Genomic DNA, 10,000 nt, shown 5'->3' with positions numbered 1-10,000 from the left:
CCTGACCCTGACCCTTACCTTAGTCCTGACTCTAACCCTGACCCTAACCCTGACCCTTACCTTAGTCCTGACTCTAACCCTAACCCTAACCCTGACCCTGACCCTGACCCTTACCTTAGTCCTGACTCTAACCCTGACCCTGACCCTGACCCTTATCTTAGTCCTGACTCTAACCCTAACCCTAACCCTGAGGCTGACCCTTACCTTAGTCCTGACTCTAACCCTAACCCTGACCCTGACCCTGACCCTTACCTTAGTCCTGACTCTAACCCTAACCCTGACCCTTACCTTAGTCCTGACTCTAACCCTGACCCTGACCCTGACCCTAACCTTAGTCCTGACTCTAACCCTGACCCTTACCTTAGTCTTGACTCTAACCCTGACCCTGACCCTAACCCTGACCCTGACCCTTACCTTAGTCCTGACCCTAACCCTGACCCTTACCTTAGTCCTGACCCTGACCCTAACCTTAGTCCTGACCCTAACCCTGACCCTAACCTTAGTCCTGACCCTAACCCTGACCCTTACCTTAGTCCTAACCCTAACCCTGACCCTGACCCTTACCTTAGTCCTGACTCTAACCCTGACCCTTACCTTAGTCCTGACCCTTACCTTAGTCCTGACACTAACCCTGACCCTGACCTTAGTCCTGACTCTAACCCTGACCCTGACCCTTACCTTAGTCCTGACCCTTACCTTAGTCCTGACTCTAACCCTGACCCTGACCCTTACCTTAGTCCAGACCCTAACCCTGACCCTAACCCTGACCCTGACCCTGACCCTTATCTTAGTCCTGACTCTAACCCTGACCCCGACCCTTACCTTAGTCCTGACTCTAACCCTGACCCTGACCCTAACCCTGACCCTGACCCTTACCTTAGTCCTGACTCTAACCCTGACCCTGACCCTTACCTTAGTCCTGACTCTAACCCTGACCCTGACCCTGACCCTTATCTTAGTCCTGACTCTAACCCTGACCCTGACCCTTACCTTAGTCCTGACTCTAACCCTGACCCTGATCCTAACCCTGACCCTGACCCTTACCTTAGTCCTGACTCTAACCCTGACCCTGACTGTTTGGCTAATCCATGGGAGGGTTCATTTGGGGGTTATTTTATTTGTTGATTGTGATTGGTTAAAAGTATGCATGAGGGGAGTGATTGGTTAGATAGAAATGGGGGCGGGCTTAATGAGTGTGATCTGAGAGACAGGGGAAACGGGAGATCAGTTGTATAGAGTGATGGGAGTTGGTAAGTTGAGTTCTGTATGATTGTGTAGTTTGTTAAATCTTTTCTGTTAGTTTGTTCACTGTTAATTATTTACATGTACTAATATCAATGTGTTGTGTTCAGTTTTACAATCTGTTTAATAGATGAAAAAGGAAATCAAATCGAATTGTGTCAGATCTCATCATTTCACCCGTACTGCCGGAGCAAGCAGAAGATTCACCATTCAGCTAACTAGAGGGAGAGCTGAACAATTGTAAAACACCCGCTGACGACCGCAGGAGGACAGACCGTCAGTTAGCTAAGGAAAAAACAAGCACGGTTGGACGCAACAGAAGCTCCGGGAGGACAAGGATCCATTCACCGGAGATAAGAGCAAGCTAAAGCCTGGTCAGGTTAGTGACGCAGCCGCCAGCCGGCAATGGAGCCGCGGCGCCCGCAACTGTAGCTAACTAGCCACTTGCTAGCTAGCGTAGAGTAGCCAACTAAGCTAGCGTTAGCCCTGTTGTTGCAATAGCGCAGCAGACACGCGGTAGAGCTTATAGCACTCAAAGCTACAGCTAACTAGGCCGGCAACGGAGCCGTGGCGCCCGTGGTTGTAGCTAACTAGCCACTTGCTAGCCAGCGTAGCATTAGCAAACTAAGCTAGCGTTAGCCCTGTTGTCGCAATAGCGCAGCAGGCACGCGGTAGAGCTTATAGCACTCAAAGCTACAGCTAACTAGGCCGGCAACGGAGCCGTGGCGCCCGCAACTGTAGCTAACTAGCCACTTGCTAGCCAGCGTAGCATTAGCAAACTAAGAGCGTTAGCCCTGTTGTCGCAATAGAGCAGCAAGCACGCTGTAGAGCTTATAGCACTCAAAGCTACAGCTAGCTAGGCCGGCAACGGAGTGAAACAATCCACGGCTAGCTTCAACTGGTTAACCCAACTGCAAGAATCCACAGCCAGCTAGGCTAACCTACAAGACCCACCAAGAAAGGAATTGCGAGCTAGTCGCAGCTACCCGGAGAGCTACCCACACCCAGCACTCTTCTCTGTGAAAATTGACTGTTTGCATTAAAATAGGTTTGTGTGTACCTGGGTATTAAGTCGTCGGGGGGAGGAAAATCCTCTCCCACTTTATTATTTTATTTTTTAGCAGTATCCCTGGGATGACCCCACGGTGAACCTGGTTCCGCTGCCGAAGACTAGTTAAGGAAGTGCAGGGACCAGCGCAAATCAGCGAGGGAGTCAGAGAGGGCTGAAGATATAAGATAGAAAGACGAAACAGGTACACACAAGTTATTTCTGAGTCACAGGCAGAATGGAGGCACTAAAGATCGAAAGGGAAAAGTTGGCAGTCACTTTTGAGAGAAGATATCGCCATATCATCAGGTCAGTGGCATTGATGGGCGAAGATGACATGAAACGCGAGTGGATAGCGCTCCTGTCAAACGCGAAAGACCTAAACTCTGCAGACGACAATTATGAGGAAGGTTTGCAGACCAAAACAAGTCAGGAACCTGAGACAGGTAACAGTCAGCTTCTTCAAGACATCACCAATGCCGCTGAGGAGAGAGCTCAGAAGGTTGAACAGGTCAACCACGTCTTAAAGGCCAACATGTGGACGAGGTTCGCGGGAATCGAACTTTCATCCACAATTAGACGAGCAGAACGGAGTCACGAAGGCGCGAAGAGGATCAGTCTAGAAGAGGCAACCCACGACGTTTGTAGAGAACGAAGCACACTCACAGAGAACCTCATCATCAAAGCGCGAAGTCTGCTATCAAGCTGGGGGGAGTGGATCCCTGTAGTTGAGGCGTGCAACACGAGAAAGTCACTAGAGGAGCTGGAGGACAAAAGGGATGAACTTTGGGAAAAGTATGTGACTGAATTTGGAAGAATTGAGAAGGAAAATACTGACAAAATGGCCGACAAGGCCGCCGCAGCAAAGCAAATGGCCGCCGACGCTCTCGCCGAAGATGAGAGGAAAAGGGCAGACGCTCTCGCCGAAGATGAGAGGAAAAGGGCAGACGCTCTCGCCGAAGAAGAGGCCAAAGATCGAGCGACAGATAGAGAAAATAAAGAGGCTATTGCCAAGCTGGAAAGGAAAGCCACCGACGCTCTCGCCGAAGAAGAGGCCAAAGATCGAGCGACAGATAGAGAAAATAAAGAAGCTATTGCCAAGCTGGAAAGGAAAGCCGCTGAGGCAAGACTGAAGTCAGCTGATAGCGTGGCCGAGTTTGAGAAGGAGACAGCGAAAGTGAAATTGGAGGCCGAAGAAGAGATCGCTGAGGCAAGGCAGAAGGCGGCCGTGATTGAGTTGAAGGCAGCAGAAATAGCCGCTCAAGAGCGCGCCAAACTACTGGAGGCTCAGCGGGAAGCATGGGAACAAGCCCGGGAGGCAGGGCTGGAGAGCGCCACATATGGAGGCAACCGCACTGGAGCCATCTCCAAGATCAAACTCCCTCCAACAAGGCTGCCCGTGTTCAGCGGGTGTATGAGAGATTTTCATCGCTGGCGGAAAGATTGGGAGAGCCTGCAGCAGCAGGGAGACCCATCGGGGTCGCCAGAGGTGAAGAAACTCCACCTCCTCGAGAGCATAGACCGAAAGGTTTTCGAGGAGCTCAAACTCTCGAGCTACCGCTCAGCGGAAGACGTATTCACAGCTTTGGAGAATCGGTTTGGAGACAAGGCAACCATCGCGCTGCAAATTATTGAGGAATTGGAAAGAATACCAGCGGTAAAAGGAAACCAGCCGAGGAAAGCGATCGACCTTATTCAGGCAGTGGAAAGAGCCCTCATGGACCTGACAGACTTAGGAGAAGTGGGCGCTATGAAGAACCCACTTGTACTTAAGGCCATCGAGAGCAAACTGCCAGATCGTGTGCAGGAAGGCTGGTTTGCTTTTGTAACCAAACCCAAAAACCAAGTCGCCCCAGACAAGCGGTTCGATGCTCTTCTTCTGTTTCTGAAAAGGCAGGAAAAAATCCTCGAGGGGATGGCTCGAGTCCGAGGCTCCACGGAGACCTCTGGGAGAACACCGGAGAGGCCAGTCAGATGGGAGAAGAGGGCTATCACGAGGGCCACGGAGAAAGACTTACCGGTAGATGAAGAAGAGGAGGAACATCGAGGTGAAACCAGAGTCGCAGGCAGGAACTTGGAAAGAAGAGAAGAGTGTGACATCTGTGGAAGCGATCAGCACGGTGGCAAAATATTCTTCTGCCGAAAGTTCAAGAGTCTCAGTCTGGCAGAGAAACGAGCCATAGCAAAGCAAAGCAAAGCCTGTCAGAAATGTTTGGGCATGCACGGCGCCGACGGAGAGTGTAGTAACCGGTACCTGTGCAGAATGTGCAAGCAGAATGAAGGAGGGGCGAGTCATCACTACCTTCTGTGTCCCAAGTGGAGTGAGGGGAAGAGGACAGGGCCAGGGTTCTCTGACAAGCAACGAGAATTCCTGGATTCTTTGGGACTCAACCCTGAACAGGAAAGGAGGGCGAAGGCATTCACCAGTAAGGCTTCGATGACGCTGAGCACGGGTGCAGAAGGCGGAAGTCTCTTCGCGGAGAATGGGCCAGAGGAACATCCAGTACTAATGATGATATTGACAGTCAAAACAGAAGCAGGATATGCCCTGGGAACTCTCATAGACCTCGCCTCCGACACAAATTATATCACCAACCGGGCCGCCGATCGGCTCCAACTGGAGCGGAAGCAAGTAACACTGACTGTGCATGGAGTCGGCGGAATGAAGGTCAAGGTCAAGACTAATAAGTACCTGCTAAAGGTCAGGGCGTGGAGCAACAACAGATGGAGTCCCCACGAGATGGTATGCTACGGGCTCGACACAATCGCTCGTGCAGACAAGGTCATCAGTCCAGAGCGACTCTGTAAGTTCTTCCATGGGGTCGAGAAGAAAGAGCTGGTCCGACCTGAGGAAATCGAGCTCTTGATCAGCCACCGGGAGGGACGACTTGCTCCACAGTGGATAAGAAGGACGGGAAATTTAGTGCTGTGGGACGGGCCTCTGGGGAAGACCGTGGGAGGAACGCACCCAGACCTGTTTGAAAGTTGGGAAAAATCCGCACACAACTCCCAGACGCACTTTGCGCGTTCTCTGAGAACGGAGGCAGTACGATTTGAGGAGATCCCCTGCCGCACTGGGACACAGAATACCCGTGGACTGAGGACCCCAGCTCGCTCCCGAATAACAGAGGAGCGGTAGAGGCTACATTCCGGAGGACCGAGAAGCGATTGGAGAGGGACCCAGTATGGAAAGCGGCATACGCGGCGCAGGTGCATGAGATGATCCAGAGAGGGGCTGCGGTCGAGTTAAACGAGGAAACGATCAGTAAGTGGGACGGACCTGTGTGGTACGTAAGCCATCAGATCACTCCAAACCCCCACTCTGCCTCCACACCGGTGCGGCTCGTGTGGAATAGCAGCCAGGAGTTTCGGGGAACCAGCTTAAACAGCATTCTGCTGAAAGGCCCGGACGTTCTGAACCCCATCCGTGCGGTCTTGTTGAGATTCCGGACCGGAGAGCATGCAGCCATCGGGGATATTAGGAAAATGTACAACTCTGTTTGGTTGCGAGAAAGGGAAGTCCACCTCCACCGCTTTCTATGGAGGGACACGGCGGAAGAAAAGATCAAAACCTACGCAATTACCCGCGTCAACATCGGGGACAAGCCAGCCGGATGCATCGCCCAGCTGGCCATGAGGGAGATGGCAAGGCTGCCAGAGTTCGCCCACCTAAAGGAAGAGCGGAGAGCGCTTGAGGAGGACACCTATGTAGACGACATTCTAACGTCTCATAACGACAGAAGAAAGCTGAAGAGCATCACGGAGGGAATCGAGAGGATACTCAACGCTGGAGGTTTCGCTCTAAAGCCATGGACCCAGTCGGGTCAAAGTGGGAGGAGCAAAGAAAGCCAGCCTGAAGAAACGAAGGCCAATATGGAGCCGGAATCAGAGGTGTTAGTGTTGCCTAATCAGCTGAGCGAGGAAGACAACAAAGCGCTTGGAGTCGGGTACCATGCAGAAGGGGATAAGTTGTTCCTTATGGTTTCCATCAACTTCTCCAAAAAGAAACTGAAGGTGAGGACAGAAACCAATCTCTCAGAGGAAGAAGTTGAGGAAGGAACGCCGAGCCCCCTAACGAGAAGGGAGCTATTGAGCCAGGTGGCGGGCCTGTATGATCCCGTGGGTTTGGCCACCCCGGTGAAGGAAAAAGGTGCCATCCTGGTCAGAAGGGCCTTTCAGGAGATGGGAAAATCCGGCATCAGACAGAACACATGGGACAACCCACTCCCCCTTGAGCTCCGAGCCGACGCAATCAGGCTCTTCAAAGAGTATGCGAGACTTGGAAAGGTCAGATTCGAGAGGAGCCTAACCCCGCCTGGATGGGAAGGAAGGCCATGGGGCATCACCTTCTCGGACGGGAGTGATAATGCGTTCGGTGCCGTCCTCTACCTGAGGTGGGAAACATCCAGGGGAGTGGCTGTAAGGCTGGTCGAGTCAAAGGCCAAATTGACGCCGATAACTCAGAAAGGGGATGTCGTTAAATCCGAACTGTGTGGGGCCGTAATCGCATCCAGGCTTAAGGGCTTCTGGGAGAAGCAAGGTCGACTGGGCGTGGAGAGATGGTTTCATTTCGTGGACAGCCAGACCGTCCTGGGGGCCATTCAAAAGGAAAGCTACGGCTACCAAACATTCTACGCGAATAGGATCGGAGAGATCCAAAGGGCTGGACCAACTGACGACTGGTGGTGGATCCCCGGAGACCTAAATGTCTCAGACCTCGTCACACGAGGCTGCCCGCCGGAAAGCTTGGGAGAAGGCTCGACCTGGCAGAACGGTCCGGAGTTCCTGGCGTGGGCAGTGGAGAAGTGGCCCATGAAATCCGCGGCAGACGTGGCTGCAAGTGCTCGAGACAGCGTGATCAAGCTGCAACGGAAAGCGTTCACTGCAGCTGTAACACGCGCTCAGGCGAGGAAGGGGCTGGACCCGAAATGCACCATTGAGGAGGAAGCAAATGCAAAGGGGACATCCACACCGGTTGGGAGTTCCAGGGACCCCGAGCATGAGAGGGAGAGGCTCTGGGGCGCTGCTCTCATGGACCTGATTGAGCCAGAACGCTTCAGCGAAATAGGCAGGCTCATTCGGGTAGTTGGGTGGGTCCGGCGAGCTGTTAGGCAGTGGTTGGTTTGCAGGAGGGCTCCAGAAGACGCAAAGTGGGAGGCTACTCGCCCAAGGGAGACAAGAAGCGGAGTTAGCCTCGGCGTCCAGGAACTAAACGTAGCTTTCCGGGACCTGTGTCTGGCTGCACAGGATGGAATAGAATTTCCGAAAACGACTTGGGACAGACTGATAGTTAAGAAGGTCGAAGGGTCGGGGCTGCTGGTGTGTTCCGGAAGAATCCAGGAGGCGAAGGAGGTGGGAATCCCACTTGTCCCCTACACTGCATGGATCAGCACTCTGTTGGCAAGGGAGGCCCATAAGGCGAACCACGAGGGGTTGGCTGGCACCCTATTGAAGATGCGCAAGAAGGCGTGGGTGATTCAGGGTCAGCGGGCTGCGTGGAAGGTAGTCAACGCGTGCGTCCCCTGCAGGAAAGACAGGGCCAAGCGGTGCCAGCAGATGATGAGCGACCTTCCGCGGGAGCGCACCGAACCTGCTGCCCCATTCGAGTACACCTCTGTGGACCTATTCGGCCCCTACGAAGTCATTGACGTCGTCAAGAGAAGGACAAAGTTAAAGGTCTGGAGAGTCGTCTTCTCCTGCATGGCCTCCAGAGCCGTCCACGCTGACGTGGTGGAGAGTCTGTCAACGGAGTGCTTCCTAAAAACGTACTTCCGTTTTACAGCTGTTAGGGGTCACCCGAGGAAGATGTGGTCAGATCAGGGGACACATTTTGTCGGTGCTCAACCAGCTCTGAAAGCGCTGTATGACCAACTCGGCAAGGTGGACAGGAAGACTGTGGAGGACAGGACCGCTCGACACGGCACGGAATGGGCGTGGGTTTTCCATCCTGCTGACGCACCCCATCGGAATGGAGCGGCGGAGGCGTCAGTTCGACTGCTCAAGCGGGCGCTGAGAAATGTCGGGAGGCTCGGAAACCTCACCTGCTTGGAGTTCCAGACGGCGCTCTTCCTGGCAGCCGATTTAGTGAACGAGAGGCCAATCGGCGCCAAGCTCCAAGTGCGAGATGATACGGTCGAGGTGGTGACGCCCAACACGCTGCTTCGAGGTAGAGCTGGAGATCCGGGGACTCTTGATCTGGATGAGTACCCGTTTGTGAAGCTGAGGGCCATCCAGGAAGAGGTGGGACGGTTTTGGCGACAGTGGAGTCAACTGGCTGGGCCCGGGCTTTTCATCCGCACCAAGTGGCACAGAGAAGCCCGAAATGTGGCCGTGGGAGACGTGGTCTGGTTGGCTGACCAAAATGCCCTAAGGGGGCAATTCCGCCTGGGGCGGGTTGTGGAAGCGAGGCCAGACGAAAAGGGGCTGGTTCGGGACGTAAGAGTGAGGGCTTGCCTAAGCCAGCCTGCTCTAGGAGTGGGGGCTTCAGGACGAAGAAGGAGCGAAGGCCGCGATCTCTTCCCAACGCTCGACCGAGACGTCAGGCGGGTGGTCGTGCTGCTTCCCGTGGAGGAGCAGTAAAAATGACTGTATTGAAGAGAGGGAAAGTTGTGGTCCATTTAGTTATAAAGGACCAATGGACCAAGTGGGAGGTGTTTGGCTAATCCATTGGAGGGTTCATTTGGGGGTTATTTTATTTGTTGATTGTGATTGGTTAAAAGTATGCATGAGGGGAGTGATTGGTTAGATAGAAATGGGGGCGGGCTTAATGAGTGTGATCTGAGAGACAGGGGAAACGGGAGGTCAGTTGTATAGAGAGATGGGAGTTGGTAAGTTGAGTTCTGTATGATTGTGTAGTTTGTTAAATCTTTTCTGTTAGTTTGTTCACTGTTAATTATTTACATGTACTAATATCAATGTGTTGTGTTCAGTTTTACAATCTGTTTAATAGATGAAAAAGGAAATCAAATCGAATTGTGTCAGATCTCATCATTTCACCCGTACTGCCGGAGCAAGCAGAAGATTCACCATTCAGCTAACTAGAGGGAGAGCTGAACACTGACCCTTACCTTAGTCCTGACTCTAACCCTGACCCTGACCCTGACCCTGACCCTTATCTTAGTCCTGACTCTAACCCTGACCCTGACCCTTACCTTAGTCCTGACTCTAACCCTGACCCTGACCCTTACCTTAGTCCTGACTCTAACCCTGACCCTAACCCTGACCCTGACCCTGACCCTTACCTTAGTCCTGACTCTAACCCTGACCCTGACCCTGACCCTGACCCTTATCTTAGTCCTGACTCTAACCCTGACCCTGACCCTAGCCCTAACGGCTGGGCCACACTGGCTACCTCTCCCTCAGCAGTGTGTGTGCGTGGTGGGGCTGCTGTGGCTCTGACTGCTAACTAACTAACTGCTACTGCCAGCCCTGTCTCTTTACATTGAGTTTGCCTTTGATAATGTCCGTCATGTTTCATTTCACTTCATTATAAATGTGTCCTGGGTTCAGTCTCTGCTGTCATCCATCCTTAATGAGCCGTTAGAGAAGTGAAACGGTTATAAGCAGAAAGAGATCACGTTGTTTTTGTTTACCCAGAGAGAGAGAGAGAGAGAGAGAGAGAGAGAGAAAGAGAGAGAGAGAGTGAGAAAGAGAGAGAGAGTGAGAGATAAAGAGAGAGAGAGAGAGAGAGAGTGAGAAAGAAAGAGAGAG

At 52.8% G+C, this 10,000-nt stretch overlaps 1 protein-coding gene across 1 annotated transcript in view; it reads left to right on the top strand.

Moving 5' to 3' along the window:
• LOC308166791 (melanocortin-2 receptor accessory protein 2A-like) overlaps positions 1–10,000 on the top strand; it is a gene marked incomplete at both ends in the record, with an annotated part of 18,295 nt that overhangs the window by 2,790 nt on the left and 5,505 nt on the right. The window lies entirely within an intron of this gene.

Source organism: Nansenia antarctica, assembly GCF_963989245.1.
Source record: "Nansenia antarctica genome assembly, chromosome: 10".
NCBI lineage: Eukaryota > Metazoa > Chordata > Actinopteri > Argentiniformes > Microstomatidae > Nansenia > Nansenia antarctica.
The sequence above is the reverse complement of the archived record's forward strand: the minus strand, read 5'-3'. Positions and strand labels throughout refer to the sequence as shown.